Below are 20323 nucleotides of genomic sequence, written 5' to 3' on the forward strand. Positions count from 1 at the left end.
AGATAGTATATTTTAACTTTCTTACTCTTCTCAGTAGCCAATAATCTAACTCCATTTCATGCCAACAGAGGCAAAGTTACTCTAGTTAACACTGTTTGAAAATGATGGAGCTGGAATCAAAACTCGAGTTAAACTGAATTTGAAGTGGCCTTTCCCATTTTCTAGTTGTATGACCTTGAACAAGACCCAGAGAATTTGGCCAAATGAATCAGATTAGATTGAAGCTGGGCTGCACCTACAGCCTCATTCACACCCCTTCTGCCCTTGCTATGGCAAACTGGCCTGTAGTCTTCCTCACACACACAAGCATGGTCTTCCTTATTGATGTTGTTTTAATGTCCTTCATTGTGAACACTTTCCTCCCACTTGTTTGAACACTTGCTCCCTTAGCTCATTGGGTCGCCTGTGGCCTTCTCAAAGGGATCCCCCTTTGAGACTTGTTTATCTTGTTTGTTTAATGTGTAGGCTTATTTTTGTCCACCACCAATGGACTAAAAGCTTCATGAGAGTATAATTTCTCTATCTTGTTCATCACTGTGTTTCTAGCACCTTATCTAGAATAATGTCTGGCACTTCATAGTGCTCAATACATTTTTATTAAATGGAAGAAATATCTATATGTAGCTAAGACAAGGGACCTAAGGAACTAGTCTTCAAAGACAGAGGAATTCAGACACAGGGAAAAGAAGGGAACTGTGTACCCAAAGCCAAGGAATAAATTAGAACTTGATCTTACTAAAGACAAAAGTAAAGGTAGGACTAGTAGCAAGCAGGACTTAGTTCTGCACCTCCAGAGGGACTCACATGTGCTCCTTTAAGCCCCTTGAATAAAGATAATATTGGTGCTGAGCCTGAGACTGAGCAGAGCAAGAGTCTCCATTAGGGCTAAGAAGCCTGGCAGGAACAGGATACTTCCAGACTATTACTAGACAGTGTGTGAAATGCCAAAAACATCTTTGACCTTCTTCAAACACAGAGCTCTGTGACTCAATCTTGTAGCATTTCCTTTATTTGGTAAATAAGATACAAACATTTTGCTAGAAGATCCCAGTAGAATAGCATGTAAAAATAACAGGAAGCACTCAGCTCCCGTTAATTGTGCATCCTAATGTGGCATAAGGACATTTGTCACTTCAATGCACTTCCCTTGGTGCCCACCCCAGATGTTTCAGGAAGTCCAGTCAATCTTATGGGAAATTAAGCAGTGGTAAGATTCCATAGTCGTCTTAGTCTAGACTCCTATATTGATCGCTGAACAGACAAATTAGAGGAACGAGGTAGAGTGGCCTTCTTGTGTCTTAGATATAAGTGCAAATACTCAGTGGAGAGTGACCTTTAACAAATGCAAATTTACTTTATAAAGCATCACATCTGTGACTCTTTTCAAAGTGTGTGCTAATGGTCAGCTAGATGCCCCGTTCTCAGCTTCCTCTGATTCACTTAGGAAAACTCCTGAGAGCCCACTAAAGAGTTTTATATGTTTCTCATTGATGTTTGCTTCTCAAATGTTTGCCAAGGTCAGACATTTGTGTTGGTCTTATTAAAGTTTAAAGAATCCAAGCAGTGAAAATGATCCACAATAAATGACAAAAAATAGAGATCCTAAAGACTGTGTACACATCCCGTTTGTAGATGAGGAAACAGAGATTAAAAAACAGAAGACTGATATGTGATTAAGCCACAGGGCCTGAACCCATGCATAGAAAATATGTGCTGAAATAGGTGCTCAGTACACCACAAATAGAAAGGCTTCTAGGGTCTTTACCACTGATACATAGTTTTTCTTGTTAATTCCTATTCTAGGGATAAGCAGTTCCTTCTTTTCAGACTGTTTTCTTGAGATTGCAGCCTAGGAATACTGAGCTTCTATCTTAGATCCAGGATAGAGTCTGTAATAGTTTCATATTGATGCTATAACAAATTGCTACAAATTTAGTGGCTTAAATCAACACGAATTTGTTATCTAACAATCCTAGAGGTCAGAAGATAAACCCAAATCTCAGTGGGCTAAAATCAAGGTGTCAGTAGGGCCGTGCTGTTTCCTTCCTGGAGTCTCTAGGGGAGAATTCCTTTTCTTGGTTTATTTAGCTTCAAGAGGCTGGCACATTCATGGCTCTAGGACACCTTCCTCATTTTCAAAGCCAGCAATGCTGGCTTTCTCACATAGGAGAATTCTGCTTTTTAATTTCTCTGTTTCCTCATCTGCAAAAGGAAAGTAATAATCATTTCCTTAGCGGCATCATTACATCCTTATAAGGGAAAAGAAATAATGGATTCTCTTTTCACACTGGTCAACAAGCAATTCCCCAAATCCCATCACCATGCTAGGTCATGCCTGCATGTCCACCTAACACACTGTACTGTCTGAATGTGTGCCCTTTCTGTTTGCCTTCTCTTTCTGCAAAAATGCTCAACTGTCTCCTTATCTTAGAAGACTTTTTTTGGCACCTTAGTCAGATTTAAATGAAATTTTTATACTCCTATATCACTAAAAGCCAATTTGGTAATTGCTATGAAATGGTTGAGCTTGTTTCTGTTTGTTTTGAGGCATTAGAAGAAAAAGTCACACTAGCTATGAAAGAACAAAAATAAAAGCTCAGTGGCTTAGCATATGGGCTTATTTCTTACTCACCGCATGATCCCATGAAGAGCTGTGGCTCTCCTGGGTAACTCTCCTCTAAATAATGAGTCTGATCCCAGCTCCTTCCAGCTTGTGGTGCTACCATCTTCAATATGCGACCTCTGCCATGACCACTGAAGAGGGGACAGAATGAGAGAGGAGACCCCAAAATAGTGTCCACCACTTATGTCCACATTCTATTGTTCAAAAACAGTCACATGGCCCCAATTTAATGTCAACGGAGAATGGAAGATAAAATCTTTACGTGTATCCAGGAAGTGGCAAAAGTCTAGGTGACCATCTAGCCAGTCTCTGCCGAAATTGACTTGAAAGAAAAACGGGTTCATATTTGTTTTCTTAAGTTCCTATCTTCAAATGTGTTTTCATTTGCAGATCAGAGTAATGACTGACTAATTTCCACATGCAAACTTCACAAAGCACTGATGAAAAATTGTGTCTTGCTGAGCTTTCATCTTTGTCTTCTGTCTCTTTAGGAAATAGTTGAATATTGCATAAATTCTTTACACATCTACATTTGGTAGCTACTTTTCATATGAGTCAATGTTTAAATGCCTCTTAAAGTTATACCATAATTAGCTTGGGATTTGTAACTGCAAGAGGGATTTTTCCTATCTAAAATAGAATTCATGATATGAAATTGGAAAGGAACTGCCACTTAGTACATGAGCAAACTGTAGCACTGCATCACATTTCAGCCAAATACCCAAGGGGAGTAGAAAAGTTTATTTTGTTGAAAAGAGGAAAATTAGCACTTTCTGATTTTAGAAAAGGTAATCAAGGATTCCATACTGAATACAGTGTGAAAGTGCTGCTATAGAATAACTTTACTTCTCATTTTTACTATAATAATATATGGGGGCACAAAGGGACTCCTCTTTATTTTGCTAGGTAATAAGAGGAAATTGAGCAGTTTAGGATGGAGAACACAAAGGACAGCCAGGAAAATGGATAACTCAGTAGTCAGGGAAAGAGTTACTTATTAGTGATGTTAATAGCTAGAAAACAAAAGCTGATAACACCCTTTAGGTACTTTTTGTGTCCAGAGACTAGACCATGGCTGCAGAGATTTTAAAATCATATGAAGTTCCTGAAATTCTAGGGTCTTATGTATTAACACCCAGAGATTCAGTAAGTTAATTATAGCAAGTAGTTTATTCTTCCGATTGGAAGCTTTAAGGATCTACGTGCAATCTCCCATCCCCCATCACCTTACTCTCTCTCTTCCTCTGCCACAACACTCACAAATACTCTGGATGATTGCTTCCCTAATAGCCCAGAACCCTAACTGAGGATGACACAGAGGCATCTCTAGCCCACCTTCCATAAACCTGCATGTATGCTAGGAGAAGAAACAAAAAAAGATTAGGTGTCTTAAACCACTGAGATTTCAGGATTGTTTATTACCACAGCAAACCATAGCCTATCCTGACTATATATTTACTCTAGAGAAAGGCAACTTTAGGCTAATCAGTAATCAATAACACTTAAGGACACTTAAAGTTTTGTAGGCAGTAGGCAGCACATACATAAAATCTCTTTGATTGGCAAATGATAAAAGTCCAATTAATGTGGCTCCCATAAAAGGGGTAGGGTCCACACACAGCCGGGACTACATGCTAAGATGGGGTCACTGACAATCACATTCTTTCTTTTCTCTTTTATAGCTCTTCTTTATTTCCTCTATAATGGCTTCATTCTCAAGCAAGCTCTTCTTATGTGGGGGCAAGATGACTTTAGTATTATATACTGTCAGCTTAGCAAATTTCAGTGGAAAAAAGAAAGACTCTTTCTTGATGATTTCAGGAAAAATCTCAGGTAATACTCTTGCTTCCCTGGTTGAGATCAAATACTTATCTCTAAGGCAGGGATAACCTAGGGATGAAGTTCTCTCATTAGTCAGCTCTGGATCATGTCCTAACCCCAGGGATCAGTTTTATGGTCATCTCCATCCAAACTGCATGGGCAGAGAATGGGGAAACATGGTTTTCCAGAAGAAAACTGAAATTCCATAGGGATTCCATAGCCAGGAAGATAAATGGATGCTTGGAAGAAAATGCAAAATCGGTCTCAAAATATACAAAGCTTAGTGAGGGAATGGAACTCGATTTTGTCTAAGGTCTCTTTCTACCTTGATAGTCCATGTTTCCATTTTTTCATTTCTTCAAATGTGTTCTAGGTTTGCATTTATTTTTACAAACATGGCAATTAGTAAAACTTTGTGAGCAAATGTTCTTAACAGTAGTTGCAGTTTAATTTTTCCTTTTTTCTTTTTTTTTTTTTTTTTTGAGACAGAGTCTCACTTTGTTGCCTGGGCTAGAGTGAGTGCCGTGGCATCAGCCTAGCTCACAACAACCTCAAACTCCTGTGCTTAAGCGATCCTACTGCCTCAGCCTCCCGAGTAGCTGGGACTACAGGCATGCGCCACCATGCCTGGCTAGTTTTTTCTATATATATTTTTAGTTGTCCAGATAATTTATTTCTATTTTTAGTAGAGACGGGGTCTCGCTCAGGCTGGTCTTGAACTCCTGACCTCGAGCAACCCACCCGCCTCGGCCTCCCAGAGGGCTAGGATTACAGGCGTGAGCCACCGCACCCAGCCCGATTTCATTTTTTAATATACTAAAATGAAAAAGCATTTCATTCTCTGTTTTCTATTGTTATTCTCTTCTATATGGACATCTCCTCACATATAGTGGCATTATATCCTAACTGCAAGCAAAGCAACTGGAGGGATGTAAACTGTATTGTAAGTTCTGGCTTCACAAACTCAAAGCTGTAAAGTGACCATAAACCACATAGGGATAATAAACTTGGTCCCTTCCTTCTATTCATGGGTATTGTGAGAATACGATGTGTGTAAACTTTTTAAACCCTTCAGAGAAAAGGTGCTATATAAATCCAAGTGATTATTCATACCATTATGCAACACAAATTGAACCTCCATCCCTTGGAGACTGTTTCATTGCTAATTTCACTGACAGCAGTTGATAAAGTTGACATTTGGTTTTAATGGCACCAGCTAATAAGCTGTCAGAAGGTTTCATAATCTTATCAAGTAATATATTACATTACAAATATTAAAAATTAGTGTTAGAATTAACATAATCTACTTTGGACACTCCACTGAATTAATCTGATTGAATATGTCTAGTTTTGTTCTTTTTCTTTTTCACCCTAGAGAGACTTAAATAATCGTTGGATATGAGGATGAATGTTTATAGAGCCTTACACGTTTGGGGATGTGTGTATGTTTTCTGTGTATGTACTTCTGATGTGGAATATTTAGTCTGTGTCAGAATAACTGGCATTTTTGGCTTGATGCTTTGAACTTTTGAAAGTACACACAAATTTGCAGCACCTGTTTCTGCTTAAGTCCCTTTATAGCTTTCAATTTTTAAGGCCACTTCAATCGTTATCATGGAAAGAGTGTAGCATTTAAAGGAAACTGAAAATGAAATTACAATAATTGTTTCTATTTATTAAGCACCTCCTGTCGATTAGTGCTGTTCATAATTATTAATTTTATCCTCAATACAATCTTTTAAAATGATTTTATCAATTTAAACTCTTCTACTTGCAAGTGACAGAAAACCCAACTCTGCCTGGCTGGAACAAGAAAGGGGATTTATTTAACCTACATGCAAATCCAGGGTGGAACCCAGGGGCCTCAGACGTGGCTCAGTCAAGGACTCAAATGACAGCCCCAAAATGTTTTTCTCAATGCCCATTTTTTAGATAGGCTTTATTCTCAGGGTCACCATGGTGACTCTTATTAGCTCAAACTCACAAAATATAGCACCTAATCCAGCAGAGAATCTATTTCTTCCTTCAGCTCAGAAAAGATACACCATAATTAGATTATCTTGGTTCTGATTGGCCTGACTTACATCCAGGGACCAGTTCTAAGCCAATAATCAAAGCCTGAGCTACAGAACATACTGGTTTGTGCAGATTGGCTTAGCATTAAGGTTTGTCACCTGTTGTACCTAAAGGGAAAGGCTAGAGACAACTTTATGCAAAGCACAAGAGCTGAGAGGGTGGAGTGGGGCAACCAAAACAAAATGGTGACATAGTTGCCATAAGAGTGGAATGGGGGAAAAGAATGGATAGGGGCAGCAGTATCAATACATATCCTTTACAGACTGGCATTCTCTTCATTTGATTCATAAGGAAACAGAGGTTCAAAGAAATCAAATGACTTATGTGATACCATCTAATGAGGAGCAAGACCAGAATTTGAAACAAGCCTTATGATTGGAAGCTGATGTTCACTGTTTTCTGGGATACAGTAAAGGGGTAGCACAGGTACCTATAAAGCACTGTCTGGAGAATGGACACGCCTGAGGCTCTGACTCAGGGGGATGGGCGGGACACGGACAATGTACATAACCTGAGCTTTTGTACCCCCATGAAGAGCTGAAATAAAAAAAAAAAAAAGAGAGAGCGGCATATCTACCTGAGCCTGACAACGACAGGTTTCAGGTGCTTTCTTTGGGGTAGAGAGAGCTAGAAACAGCGCCATCTGTAATGCATAGTTCATCTACACTGTATGCTATCTACAAAATTGATCAAAGGGAGCTATATTCCCCCTTATGGCTCCCAGTGTAGAGCTGGGCAGAGAAGGAAGCCTCCATGTTTGGGAATTTAATTTAAATGATTAAGTTCCTCAACACTTATGAAATCATCTCTGTCCTGAAATGTAGGGGTCTTTACATATACCAGAAAAGTGGTTCCACATTATTTTCCTTTGCTGGCTCATCTTCTGCCCACACTCAAAATGCTGGAGTGTCTTGGGGCTCCATCCAGGATCTGCCTCTTGTCTCTTCACACCTCCTTCCTAGATGATCTCTTCCAGCCCTGTGCCTTCCACACGGTCTGCGAGCCAAAATTTGTCTCCGGCCCTGACCTTTCCCGTCTCTACATCCAGATACCAGTGAGTCACCTCCACTTAGGTTTTAACAGGTGTTCCAAATTGGACATGGCCAAATCAAAATTCTAAATTTCCATCCTCCTTCACTTCTCCCAATCTGTTCCTTCCTTAGTCTTTCTCATCTCACTGAGTTTATCCTTGATTCTTGCCTGTCTCCTACATGATACATATCTGATAAATTAGCAGTGGGGTCAAGGTTATTGCACACATGGCACAGGATTTGAAATAAAATCCATAATTTATCATTCATTCATTTAGCTATTTTCCCATTTACTCATTCACTCCACAGTACTTGGCATCGTTCTAGGCCTGGGCAGTACAGCTGTAAATAATCTAAAGCACATGGGGTTCTGTTGACTCCATTTACCCCAAATCGTGGCCTGAGACCACCCTCTTCTCTCCATCCCAAATACCATCACCCTAGTCCAACTCCCAGCCTCTCCCCCTAATCCCTGCAGCAGTCTAGCAGGTCCTCCTGATCCTATGCCTTCCCTCTATGTTCTGTTGTCCAGACAGCAGCCAGAGTTATGACTTACTAAAAGAAAATAAGAATAAATATATTGAGGAATAAATTGAAAGGTTGGGGAATAATGGGATATTTGCATAGTTTCACACATAGTACTTCCTACAACATAGTTGGTAGCCACAAAGGGAAAGGAATAATTTTTTCTGATAGGTGAAACCAATCAGAACCCACTTAATCAGGTGATCAAAGCTAACATCACTGGGAATGGGACAGGTAGAAATCATGTGTGACCAAAAAGGATACAATGAGGAGAACACAGCATCACTTCAATGATATTCCTGCCAAAGGTGTATACCATGAATCTAATAATTTAAAAAAAAATGCAGCAGAAGTTCTACAAAATAATTGGCCTGTAATTTTCCAAAAATATCAAGGTCATGACAGTGAAAGGAACACTGAGGAATTACTCCAGACTGAAAGAAACTGAAGAGACATAGTATCCAAATATAATATTAAAATGCATCCTTTTGCTATAAAGAACATTATTAGAACACTTGGAGAAATTTAATGGGGTCTGAGGATTAAATGATAGTAATGTATCAAAGTTAACTTCTGATCTTGATAGCTGTTTTGTGATTATGCAGGAGGACGTTCTTGTTTACAGAAAATGAACACTGAATTATTTGAGGGTGATAGGACATCATCATGTTAGTAAATTATTTTCAAATGGTTCAGAGAGAATTCAAGAAAATTCTTTATGCTGAAATTTCAACTTTTATTTAAGTCTGACATTGTTTTAAAATCACCCTGAAAAAAGTTATTGAATGTTTCATCACGATCCAGCACTAAGTCTCCTACTCATCAGTCATTTTAAATATGAAAACTTTGTGCTTAATGAGTATTCTCTCATTTTCTAGTTCCCAAGCAAAGAAAATTCAGACCTATTCCTAGCAAGATAATCTTGGCCAAATAATTTACAGGGTAACAGTTGGCAACATGACAATCCTAGTGAGATTTCTTTTTTTCCTCTCTCTCTCTTTCTCTTTTAGCTAACTGCTTCCACTTAGATATGAAACTTTAAATATTCTGCTCTGACCTTTTTGCCTAGGAGGAGAGTTTAATTACCTGCCCAGTTTACATAAATTATGTCGCCTGTTTGTCTAAAATTGAATCCTGGGCAGAGATCAATATGGCCTCAGAAAAGCCAGAGCAAATGACTTCTCTCAAATACCATCAAAGGTCATTGAAACCTTTCCTGCTTGGATGGGGACACATTCTGCTCGACAACCTGGAGCATGTCACGGACCTGCTGCCTGTTGCCTTGGGTACCAACCAGAAGAGCATGATTGATCATCGGTTAGAGGGCATTGGATACAAACTCCCTCAGGAGTCAGCCGTGTGAAATTAATTGAATACCATGATGAGTCTGATTTATCATTCTCCAAAAAGGAAAGGAGAAAATGGCACAGAACACACCCAGAGCTTGATGCATGAGGCCTTGTGGAGGTAAACTGCAATTTATACACAGGATTCTGATGGTCACAGACAATGCATATGCTATTTCGTTGGAGTTTAAATTATCCAGGGGGAAGAAAAGTATCTTTGTATCTTTCCTTCATTCCCTTATTCTTCCTTTCAGGAAGTAGATATGTGGTAAAGGCCAACTGTATGTCTAGCTACATTCAAATAACCACATTATAAAATGTTTCATAGTAGGAGTGTAAATAAATTACTAAAATATTTCAGAGATAGGGTTTGTTTCATCCAGGAGACTCAGAGAAAGCTTCATAGAGGACATAACATTTTATTGGTAACTGGGATAAGGTGTGTGATTGTAATAAATATTTGGAAAATGAAGGCAAGAAAAAATAGCAAGAGCAATGAAATTGTTCCAATTTGAAGCCTAGCATTACTTCAATATGACTGAAGTAGCAGGAAATAGCATTGGAAAGAGAGGACAGCTCATGGGTGCAAAAGTCAGGCCCTCTGAGAACACATACCTTTAGCATAAAGCCAGAGGGAGAGGAGTGTCAGCTAAGAAAAAGCAGAAAAATGTAGGAAAAACTGGGAAGTTCCATCAGCTTAAAGGGGAAGGTGATATTTAATTAGGAAAAAGTAATGAATGAGGTCAAAACGTAGGGAGAGATTAAATTAAGAAGCTTCTGTACAGCCAAAGAAACAATCATTAGAGTGAATAGACAACCTATATAATGGGAGAAAAATATTTACATGGAATGGAGATATTCACAGCTAACAGGTACAATGCACACTATCTAGGTGATGGTCATACTTACAACTTTGACTCAAATGGTCAATTTATGTAACCAAAACATTTGTACTCCCATAATATTGTAAAATAAAATTTTTTTAAAGGCAGGGAGGGGTCAAGAAGACTAGAACAGAGAATATATCTCTAAAATGTGATTGTGACCATTGTAAGAGAAGTTCCTAGCTAGAAAAGCATGGAGCACATCACATCTCAAGTGAAAGGAAGAGCTCTTGTAGTGAACATCAATGTAACAGATGTGGGATGATTTTTCTCATAGTTTGGTGATGAATGGAGATAGGATGGAGGTAAAGATAGCAGTGAAAAAAGAAAGAAGGAAGAGAGAGGGAAGGGGGCTGATTGAGAAGATAAAGCAAAATGCTATGGTAGACAGAAGGGTTGACCACAAGATAGAATGAGAGATCAGTGCTATAAGAAAAACAGAAGATAATTGTTACATTAAGTTATAGTGGAAGGTAAGAGGAGGTGGAATTGATAGTACAGGTATAAGAGTATCTCTTCTGGCAGAAGAAGGAGAAAAAAAGGTAAGAAAAGTTAAAAGAGGTGTGTTGAAAGATATGCGAAGGAGGAAATTGAAAGACACTAAGTTACATGGCCTTAGTATCTTATATACACAGTATTCAGAGCTGAGATACATGTGCAAGAAGTAAAGGAGTTTTAAGTAAGGAGGGGAAATTTGAGGACCATAGAATTACTTATGAACAGCAACTTTTAGAAGAGTTTCAAACAGATGCAGAAAGTTTCTGTGTGAATGGAAGAAAATAACCATATGAGTAGGGTAGGGTACACTACTATAAAATACTGTAGCAAATAGTACTCAAGAACTCGATGGCTTACAGAATAAAGAAGTTTCTTTCTTTCTCGTGAGGTTGGGGGAACCAGGCTAGCAGTGGCTCTTTGCCCATCACTCACTTGAAAACATCTCTGTCCTGTACATGTGACTTCCAAGATCTATGCCTTTATTGTAGAATCAGGACTAGAACTAACATGCCAGATCTCTTAAGGCTTAGAAATCTCTTTCCCAAAGACAGAAGCAAAGACAGACAATATTAATTTATTTGGGATAATAAGCATCAAAGTCCAAAGAACATCAAGGGCTACATGATTGTTGGAGCTCTCCTTGGTACTGAGCACTAGAGCTGCCTGGACCACTCCCATAAGATTCTGTTGAAATCTTATGGGGGTAAGGAGCACCATGGTACACAGATCTGCAGAACCTATATGAAAAATAATTTTGCTGCTCATACAAGAAATTCCTCTGGACACTCTAAGGTTGGTCCACTTGATGAGAATGATTGAATTAAGGAGTTAAAGGAGTTTTGGACTGAAAGTTAGATAATCTGGAATATAGTCCAGATTTTTTTACTAGTTCTCTGATAATATAGCCAAGTCCCTTATTTCCTCTGAGCCTCAATTTTCCCTCTCTAAAATGCTAACGTTAGCTCAGTGGTCCTTTTAATCTTTCTTAGATCAGAAATAAATGTGGTAGTTCTACTTGTAGCTCTTTGAGGTATCTCCACATTACTTTCCACAAAGGTTGTACTAGTTTGCAGTCCCACCATTTGATCCAGCAATCCCATTACTAGGCATCTACCCAAAGGAACAAAAGATATCGTATAAAAAAGACATCTGCACTAGAATGTTTATAGCAGCACAACTCACAATTGCAAAGATGTGGAAACAACCCAAGTGCCCATCAATACATGAGTAGATTAATAAAATGTGGTATATGTATACCATGGAGTTCTACTCAGCCACAAAAAACAAGGGTGATCTAGCACCTCTTGTATTATCCTGGATGGAGCGGGAACCCATTCTACTAAGTGAAGTATCCCCAGAATGGAAAAACAAGCATCACATGTACTCACCATCAAATTGGTATTAACTGATCAACACTTAAATCCACATATAGTAATAACATAAATCAGGCATCGGGCAGATGGGAGTGGGGAGGCAGGGATGGGTGTATACACACCTAATGGGTGTCGCACCGTCTGGGGGATGGACACACTTGAAGCTCTGACTCGGGTGGAGCAAAGGCAATATATATAACCTAAACATTTGTACCCCTGTAATATGCTGAAATAGAAAAATTAAAATAAACAAATAAATAAATGTGTAGGAAGGCCTTTTAGAGATGACAATGTTTTCTTGCCTCTTCTGACTCACAAAACAAAAGCACCAAGTAAAGGTCAGAGGGAAGACATTCTTAAAAACTGATGTTTGGAGAGCAGATTTTCACTCCCTCCTGGAAGGCAGTTTGGTGTAGGTTTCAAGAATCTTAAGTAATTTTCTGCTGAAGGAAATATGAGAAATACAGATGTCTGCAGATAATTATATATAATAAAAAAATTAAAACTACAAAAATGTCCTAATTCAATAGAAATATTAAGTACAATGAATATATACAATCATTAAAAATGGGATTTTTAAAGTCATTAAAATGTTTGGTTAATTATTTAAGATAATGGAAATATGTTTGTGGCTTCCTTCTCTAAAAATGTCAACCCCACCCAACATTCACTCATATTTCCCCTTAGTTCCTATCACCACCTGAAATCTATGTATTCTACTTATCTTGTATCTTGTTAAGCTACTTTAAGTCTCTTTAAACTGGGAGGTATGCCCCATGAGGACTATAATAATTTTTGTCTCTTTTATCTCCTGTTTAACCATCATTTCCTAGAAAAGTACTTGGCAGATAGTAGACATTCAATAAATATTTGTTGAATGAATAAATTTAACATTAGTAAAAAATCAAATAAAATTATGTGCAGAACATGACTATTCTAAGTTTATAAAGCTAAATATATGTGTATTGTGAATTTGAATATGTTTTGGATATTTCTCATAAATTTATTTCAACTTGAAACACAAAAGTACACAAGAGGTATAAAACATCTACCCATTTTTAAAAACTTAAGTGATTTTGTTTTATTTTAAATTTAACATGATTACCAATTATATTTAGCTCTGTGTGTGAACACATGTGTGTGTATGTGTGTAATAATGCTGTGTCAATCATTTATGGTCCCTTCTTTCTATTGTGTGGCAATCTTAAGTCTTTCCACTTTTCTTTGTCTGCATTGCTTCCTCTATGGTCTAAGTTTCTACCATCATCTCTCACTTGAACTGCCACAAAGCCTTTAAGCAAATCTCCTTGAAGTCACTCCTGATCCTACAATTCATCTTTCATATAACCTCAACAAACTAAAACTATATAATTGATTGTGCCATTCCCTTATTAAAAACTCTCAATGGCTTTCTGTCACACTCAGAATAAAATCACTTATCACAGCTCCAAGACACTGGCCAACTTCCCCAACCTCGTCTCTTGCCAAGTCCTCCTACATTCACCTCACCTTATTACTTTTTCTCTCATCCTCAAAACAAACAAACAAAAAGACTTGGACTTCTCTCAGTCCTTTGTACTGCACTTACTCTGCCTGAGCTGCTCCTCCCTTGGATCATTTCATGCTAGCTTCTTCTCATCCTCCAGCTCTGTTCAACGTCACTTTCTAGAGAGACTTCTCAGGCCACCTATCCACTCCAATTCCATGTGAGTCACTTTTCTTCAGCTGTCTCACTGTATTAATGTTAAAAAATTTATCTTTGTTTGAAATTACCTTATCCATCAATGTATGCATTTATTGTGTATATCTGTCTCCTTCCCTAGAAAATATACTTGTTTATATTCTCTATAGCCCCAAGACCTAGCACAGTCTTACAGACAGGGAGTCACTCAACAACTGCTTGTTCAATGAATTAATTAATGATTTTGACCTTGGTTCAAACCTGCTCTAAACTGTGATATTCCTCTTCCTCCATTCTTAGTACTTTCCATTCTACCTCTCATTAATTAACTTTGTTTTTGCTCCTTAGTCTCAGTTTTAAAAGATTTTGAAGCAAGGTTTGGACTTCAAGTGATAAAGGTGTGGCTAAAGATATGAACAAAGGACATTTTAGTATGAGACTGTGTAGGAGCAAAGGAACAGAGAAAGGGAGAGCATTTGATGTTGTGCATTAAAATCTATTGGAAAGTCTATGGTGATCATATTAATAAGGACTTTTTGTTTATAAAGGCAGATACTCAAAACAACTGTTTTAAGCAAAAAAACCAGGAATATATTAATTCATGTTATAAGAAAGTGCAAGTATAAACTGGCTCCAGGCATTTGTGGATCCAGGTGCTCAAAGAATGTTATCAGAAATGTGTCTCCACAATCTTTCATATCTGTTTTTTCTGTGTTATCGTTTTTTCAAGCAAGCTCTTCTCAAGTATAAATGGCCACCAACAATTTCAGCTTAAATCTTAAGAGCTTAGCAATATGATAACAAATAAACATAACTTCCTCTTTTCCAATAGATACAACAAAAATTTCAGAAGGTCTCTATTGGCCAGATATATTAGTCAACTATTGCTTCATAACAAATTACCCTAAAACTCATAGTTTAAGGCAATAATAATTCACCATTGCTCACAGGTCAGCAGCTGGGGTCAGTGGTTCTGTTAGTCTTAACTGGACTCATCCATGCATCTGCAGTCAGCTGTGGGGTAGTTGATGGCTTTGCTGATCTTCTCTGGGTTCTCAGCATGTTTGGGAAATGGCAGACTGGCTGTGGTACAGTAGTTTTAGCTAGAACAATTGGGTTCTCCTCCTCTAGCAGCTTGGCTCAGATTCTTCTTGTGGCATAGGCATGGTTCTAAGAGAGAGGGAGGAAGTTCACAAGACAACTTAAGGCCTAGACTTAGAATTAGCACATTACTTCTTCTCCATTCCATTGGCCAAACTAAGTCACAAAGCCAGTCCTTATTTAAAGGATTGGAAGGAACTTAGTGGAAAGAGCTACAAAGTCACACTGCAAAGGGCATGGATACAGGGTAGGTGGAAAATTTGGATCATTTTTTCAATCAGTCTCATACTGGACTTGGGTCAGAGGTCCATTATTGAATCAGTGACTATGAACTAAGTGTGGACAGAAAGCTTATCAGTAATGGTGTCTAAAAGGAAAGGAAAGTACTATTCCCATATGAAAGGATGAAGAGAAAGCAAAACCAGAAATTTTCCACTCCAGGGAGGTATAAGCAGGGAGTCAGTTTATTATAGCCATTTAGAGTATAAGGCTCTGATTCAGACTACTGATATTGGAATCATAACACTGCCACTTGCTAGCGTGTTAATCACATTCCTTAACCTCCCCATAACCCATTTTCTCTTCCGTAGCAAATAAAAAAAAATTTGAGTATTAAATGAGGTAATACAAGTCAAGTGCTTAGAAGAGAACCAGGTACATAGTAAGTCTCTGCTAAATCTTAGCTATTCTTTATTGTTCTTTGGCAATTGTAAGGTTTTAACAATTATGGAGAAAAGAGTACATGCAAAGAACACCATTTAAAGAAAATAAGCTTGGTTTTCTTTATAAAGATAAAGTGAGAGTCCTCTCTTTAGTCTCCACCATATCTGCCTTACTGAATTCAGTTTCTAGTATCATGTTAGAGCCCCATGGGAAAATTTTCTTCCATAATGAAGTTAAGGTGAATTTCAGTCTTAAGAAAAGAAAAACTATAAATATAGGCGAGTGGAAAGGGTACAAACCTGTGTCAGCATGGTTCCAGGATAGTGCTGGAGTCCGTCATCAATTATTAAACAAGGTCAATATGTGTGGCACAGAGAAGCATTTTAGCATATATTATTTATGCAGATGGTTGTAATAGGTACTCCATGCTTGAATAGGAAGCTTCAAAGTGGAATACTATTAACAAGAAAACTAGTTGGCACAGAAAATAGGATCTCTTCTTTGCCAGGAAGGATCTCTTCTTTCCCTCTCTCTCATCTCACTAGTTTATTTCTCCACAAGGAAATAATCTTAGTTATTATTATATTCATAATTACTGTGTTTCTCCATGCCTGAGATTATGAGAGATGCTATGGGGAAGATGGCAGAAGTTTCCAGGGAAAAGAAATATTGGTTTTGACCTTCAAGAAGCCTGCAATCTGGCTGGGTAAATACAATTTCAGGTATGAGGCGGGAAGGTCTAGAGTAATAAATGCCATTACATGGGATTGAGACAGATGTTGAGTAGCGAAGTTCAGAAGGTAGGTGATCAATGTGAGCTAACAGACATGACCGGCATAACATAGGGTGTTGAGTTGCCCCTGAAATTTGAAATCTGACTGGAGGGGTGGGGGCAGGGGATGAGAGGTTGCGCTAAAGTTAACAAGTCTTGAAAGGAAACAGCTTAGAAGTGATGGTGAGTCAGTCAGCTGCATTTGGAGAGGTTATAGGCTTATTGGAGGATGTTTATTTGAGTTAGAGGAAGCAGAAAGAGCCGAGTGTTCAAGATGTGACTCTCTCATTCCTTCATTCATGAGGAAATGTGACTGCCAGACTGAGGTCATTAAACGTGATCTTATAAGCAATATGGAGCTTCTGTAAATCAAAGTCACTGTTTTATTCACTCAACAAACAGTGATAACATTTTGTTAAATGCCTACCATGTGCCAGTCTTGTGCTAGAAGCAATGAGGATATAGAGATGGACAGACTGCAGACCTTCTAAATAACTGTTGGGGAGCAAAGACACACACACACACACACACACACGCATGCGTGCACACATCTGTACTACTATTTATAAAGTGGGAATTGCATTAAGAAAGGTGAAAATGGCCATTTAGAGGTTTGCAAATGGCCATTCAGAGGCTTTGGAAAGCAGGAAACAATACATGTAAGTGAGCACCAAATTTTCAAACTTTCACTGGGGTGAACTGAATTCATCTCTATGGTTGTAGTAAGCAATTGTTGACTTCTAGGCTCCACTAGAAAACTTCAGTTCTTTGTTCATGTCATGTCAAGCCAATCAGCCATGCTCTGGGAGTTATTCTGGTCCCATTCATCTGTCATTGAAAACTCTTCTTAGTAACTTGTTACACCCTCAGCTCTGAAAGCCTAACGTGGAAGTTATTAGGGAAAAAAGGAAATTTCTAGCTTTCTGGAAACAGGGAAATGCTTCTGGAGTACTGGCTTTGTGTTAATGGCACAATGAGGCAGAGAATATTTTTTCCAGTCCCATCACTGGGGTTCTGCGCTCCTCCCTGAGAGAGATTATGACATGAAGGAGCTAGAGGTTGCCTCCAACAGATCTCCAGCAGAAAACCACCAGACAGCAATTACTGCTAGGCAGCGACTCGCCCACAATAATAATATCTAGCAGGAATTAAGGACTTCTAATGTGCCTGAACTAAGCTTTTAACGTACAATATACTTTTTATCCTTACAGAAACCCTATGAGGTGGGTATCATTATCATCTCTATTTTACAGATAAGATTAAGTAGAGGTTAAATAATGTACTCAAAGTCACTTATCTAGTAACTACTGGGAGTTAGGATGCAAATGAACACATGTGGAAGTTTAATCTTGGGAAACAGTGAACGTTTTTCTGAATTTTCCCTAATATACAGTCTATAATAAAATATCTCTTGCCCCAGAACCAGGAGAAGATGTCACTTCTAAGGTTTACCTTGTACTATAGCAAAGGATCAATGAATGTTTGTTGAATGAATAGATAAATTAATTTGTGTTATGTGTTGCATATATTTAGGTAGGTTTATATCTATCTATCAAAATTCATGCACCAATTTGCAAATATGTCATAAGTAAATTCCATACAGGTATATAGGTAATTATCTGTTTATTCTCTCTCCTATTAGATGATAAGCTCCATAAGAATCAGACTGTGCCTAGTTACTGCTGCATCACAGCTCCTAGTAAACTGCTGGGCTCATCATAGGCACTCATTACATATTGGCTAAATTACAACAAAAATGTACATTAAACCTATCAAGGGATATGCACATAAATATTTTACTTACATACAAGCCTGGATATATTGCATATCACATGGTATATGGTGCCATTCTTCTAAATGTTCTTAGTCACTTCTCAATAAGCATTTCTCTAAAATAAATCGTTAGCGTTATCTGCATTCAACAATGGAGGAGGGAAGTACAGGCACCAAGATCTGATGAGCTGTAGTTCAATTACTCCAGAAAAATTTGATTCAATAGAAAAATATCTACTGAAAATAGTCCCTGCCTTTTAGCCCTTTATTGTGCTTTGGGGTAATGAATCCCACTCATGAAACAAGCAGGGGGTGATATAGGACTACAGGGATCCTGTGGTCATGCATGGGAAGAACAAACACTGTGACAGTTCCCTGACAACCAGAGAGAGTAGAAAACACACAGGGCTCTTCATGGATATGTGATAAATGACCACATAAAGGATTTTTTTTCTGAATGTCAAAAGATCAATATCACTAAAACTGAGTGAAATCTGGATGCAGAGGCTCACCTCTACAATCCTAACACTCTGGGTGGGAGGTCGAGGCTGGAAGATCACTTGAGGCCAAGAGTTGGAGACAAGCCTGGGCAATAGGGAGACCATATCTTTATGAAAACTTTAAAAATTAGCCAGACATGGTGACACAAGCCTGTGGTCTCAACTACTTGGGAGGCTGAGGCAGGAGGATCACCTGAGCCCAGGAGTTGGATGTTGCAGTGAGCTATGGTGATGCCACTGCACTCTAGCCCAGGTGACAGAGTGAGACCCCATCTCAAAAAACAAACAACAACAAAAACAAACAAACACAAAAAACCTGGGAGAAAGGAAGAGGCAAAGGAAAGCATCCACAGAGTTTAGGACCAGTTTGTTGAGCTACGCATTTTCAGTTCCTCTCCCTTTTTCTGTTTGATTTCATCAATCCTCAGTATCCCCATCTGTAAAATGGGTATTGCACTATTAGTTACTGCATATGATGATCATGAAACCTAAATAAGATACTGCATGTGAAGTGGTTAACATGGCATCTGCCACAGAATAACTGCTCCATAAATGTTAGAACTACTACCTTCTATTGTTAATTAATATAATTTGGGAAGTCATAGAGTCAGAATATTAGACTGGAAGAGATGTGACACCTTCAAATACAACTCACTATGATCTAGAGGTAATGAGCTCTTGTCACCATTTTACTTGGGAGGACGAGTGGAAATTCAGCAAAGCTGAGCAGTATATTTCTATTTGTATTTATCTACGGAGATACGTCTATTGATTTCCTCCATGGCAGGACTGCAGTAGAGGCCCTTTATGAGACCAACTTAAATCAGCATGTTTCCCCATTTTCATAAGGGGTTGTAGCCAAGGTCACTCTGTATAGAGATGGGCTTTCAGCAGAAACAGTGACTATAGTATGTTCAATAGTTTCATCAAAAAACTCTTCCAGATAATGACAGGAGTAAAATACGCTCATGTTCCTCTTTTGTCCCTTTATTAATAAATTAGAGTACACAAAAACTCAAAAGTGACAGGGAAGGCTCACAAGAATCACTGGATTGCCTTACCAGGGACCACCCGCATCTCACACAGTGACTTTCCCGTTAGAAGACAGGAGGCTGCTCTCTACTGGGCTTGTACAATGTGTGGTTGGAGTGGCTCATTTAACAGGCAGCAGAGCCTCAAGCACACTGAGCCCTGTTGGTGCAAAGTTTCAATGAGTCTGCTCTGACCTTAGCTCAGTCCCTTCTTCTTCCACACTTTTGACCAAGTTCAAGGCCTCATTGTCTCCTGCCGAGGCTTTTGAGAGAGCCTCATAGCTGGTTCTCCTGCCTTCCTCCCTTCCTATCACCAATCCATTCCCCACAGGGACAACCAAAGTATCTTTTTCAAGCACAGACCTGTGAATTCCCTACTCTTGTAAAGACATCTAGTGGCTTCCCATTTGACTGTTAGTTCTAATTTCTTTGCTGCTGTTACTGCTGTTGTTGATGCTGTTACTAATATTATCACCATCATCATTATCATTATTTTTATATAAATTCTAAACTCTCTGAATAGAATTAAAGATCCTCAAAAATCAGTCAACATTTCCAGCTTTATAATAAATAAGATGACTGTGCTTTGTTGAAAGTTAATATGTCCTAGGTCATGTGCTCAGTG

The 20323-nt window shown here is 38.5% G+C and overlaps 1 long non-coding RNA gene across 1 annotated transcript; it reads right to left on the bottom strand.

Moving 5' to 3' along the window:
• Window positions 1-2679: 2679 nt before the first annotated feature.
• Window positions 2680-15952, bottom strand: LOC123644980. The gene is made up of 3 exons (XR_006737343.1): window positions 15922-15952; window positions 14797-15028; window positions 2680-2754 (listed from the first exon to the last, which is right to left on the bottom strand). It is a non-coding gene; the product is annotated as an uncharacterized LOC123644980 (long non-coding RNA).
• Window positions 15953-20323: the final 4371 nt, after the last annotated feature.

The sequence above is a fragment of the Lemur catta genome, chromosome 9, assembly GCF_020740605.2.
Source record: "Lemur catta isolate mLemCat1 chromosome 9, mLemCat1.pri, whole genome shotgun sequence".
Lineage (NCBI taxonomy): Eukaryota > Metazoa > Chordata > Mammalia > Primates > Lemuridae > Lemur > Lemur catta.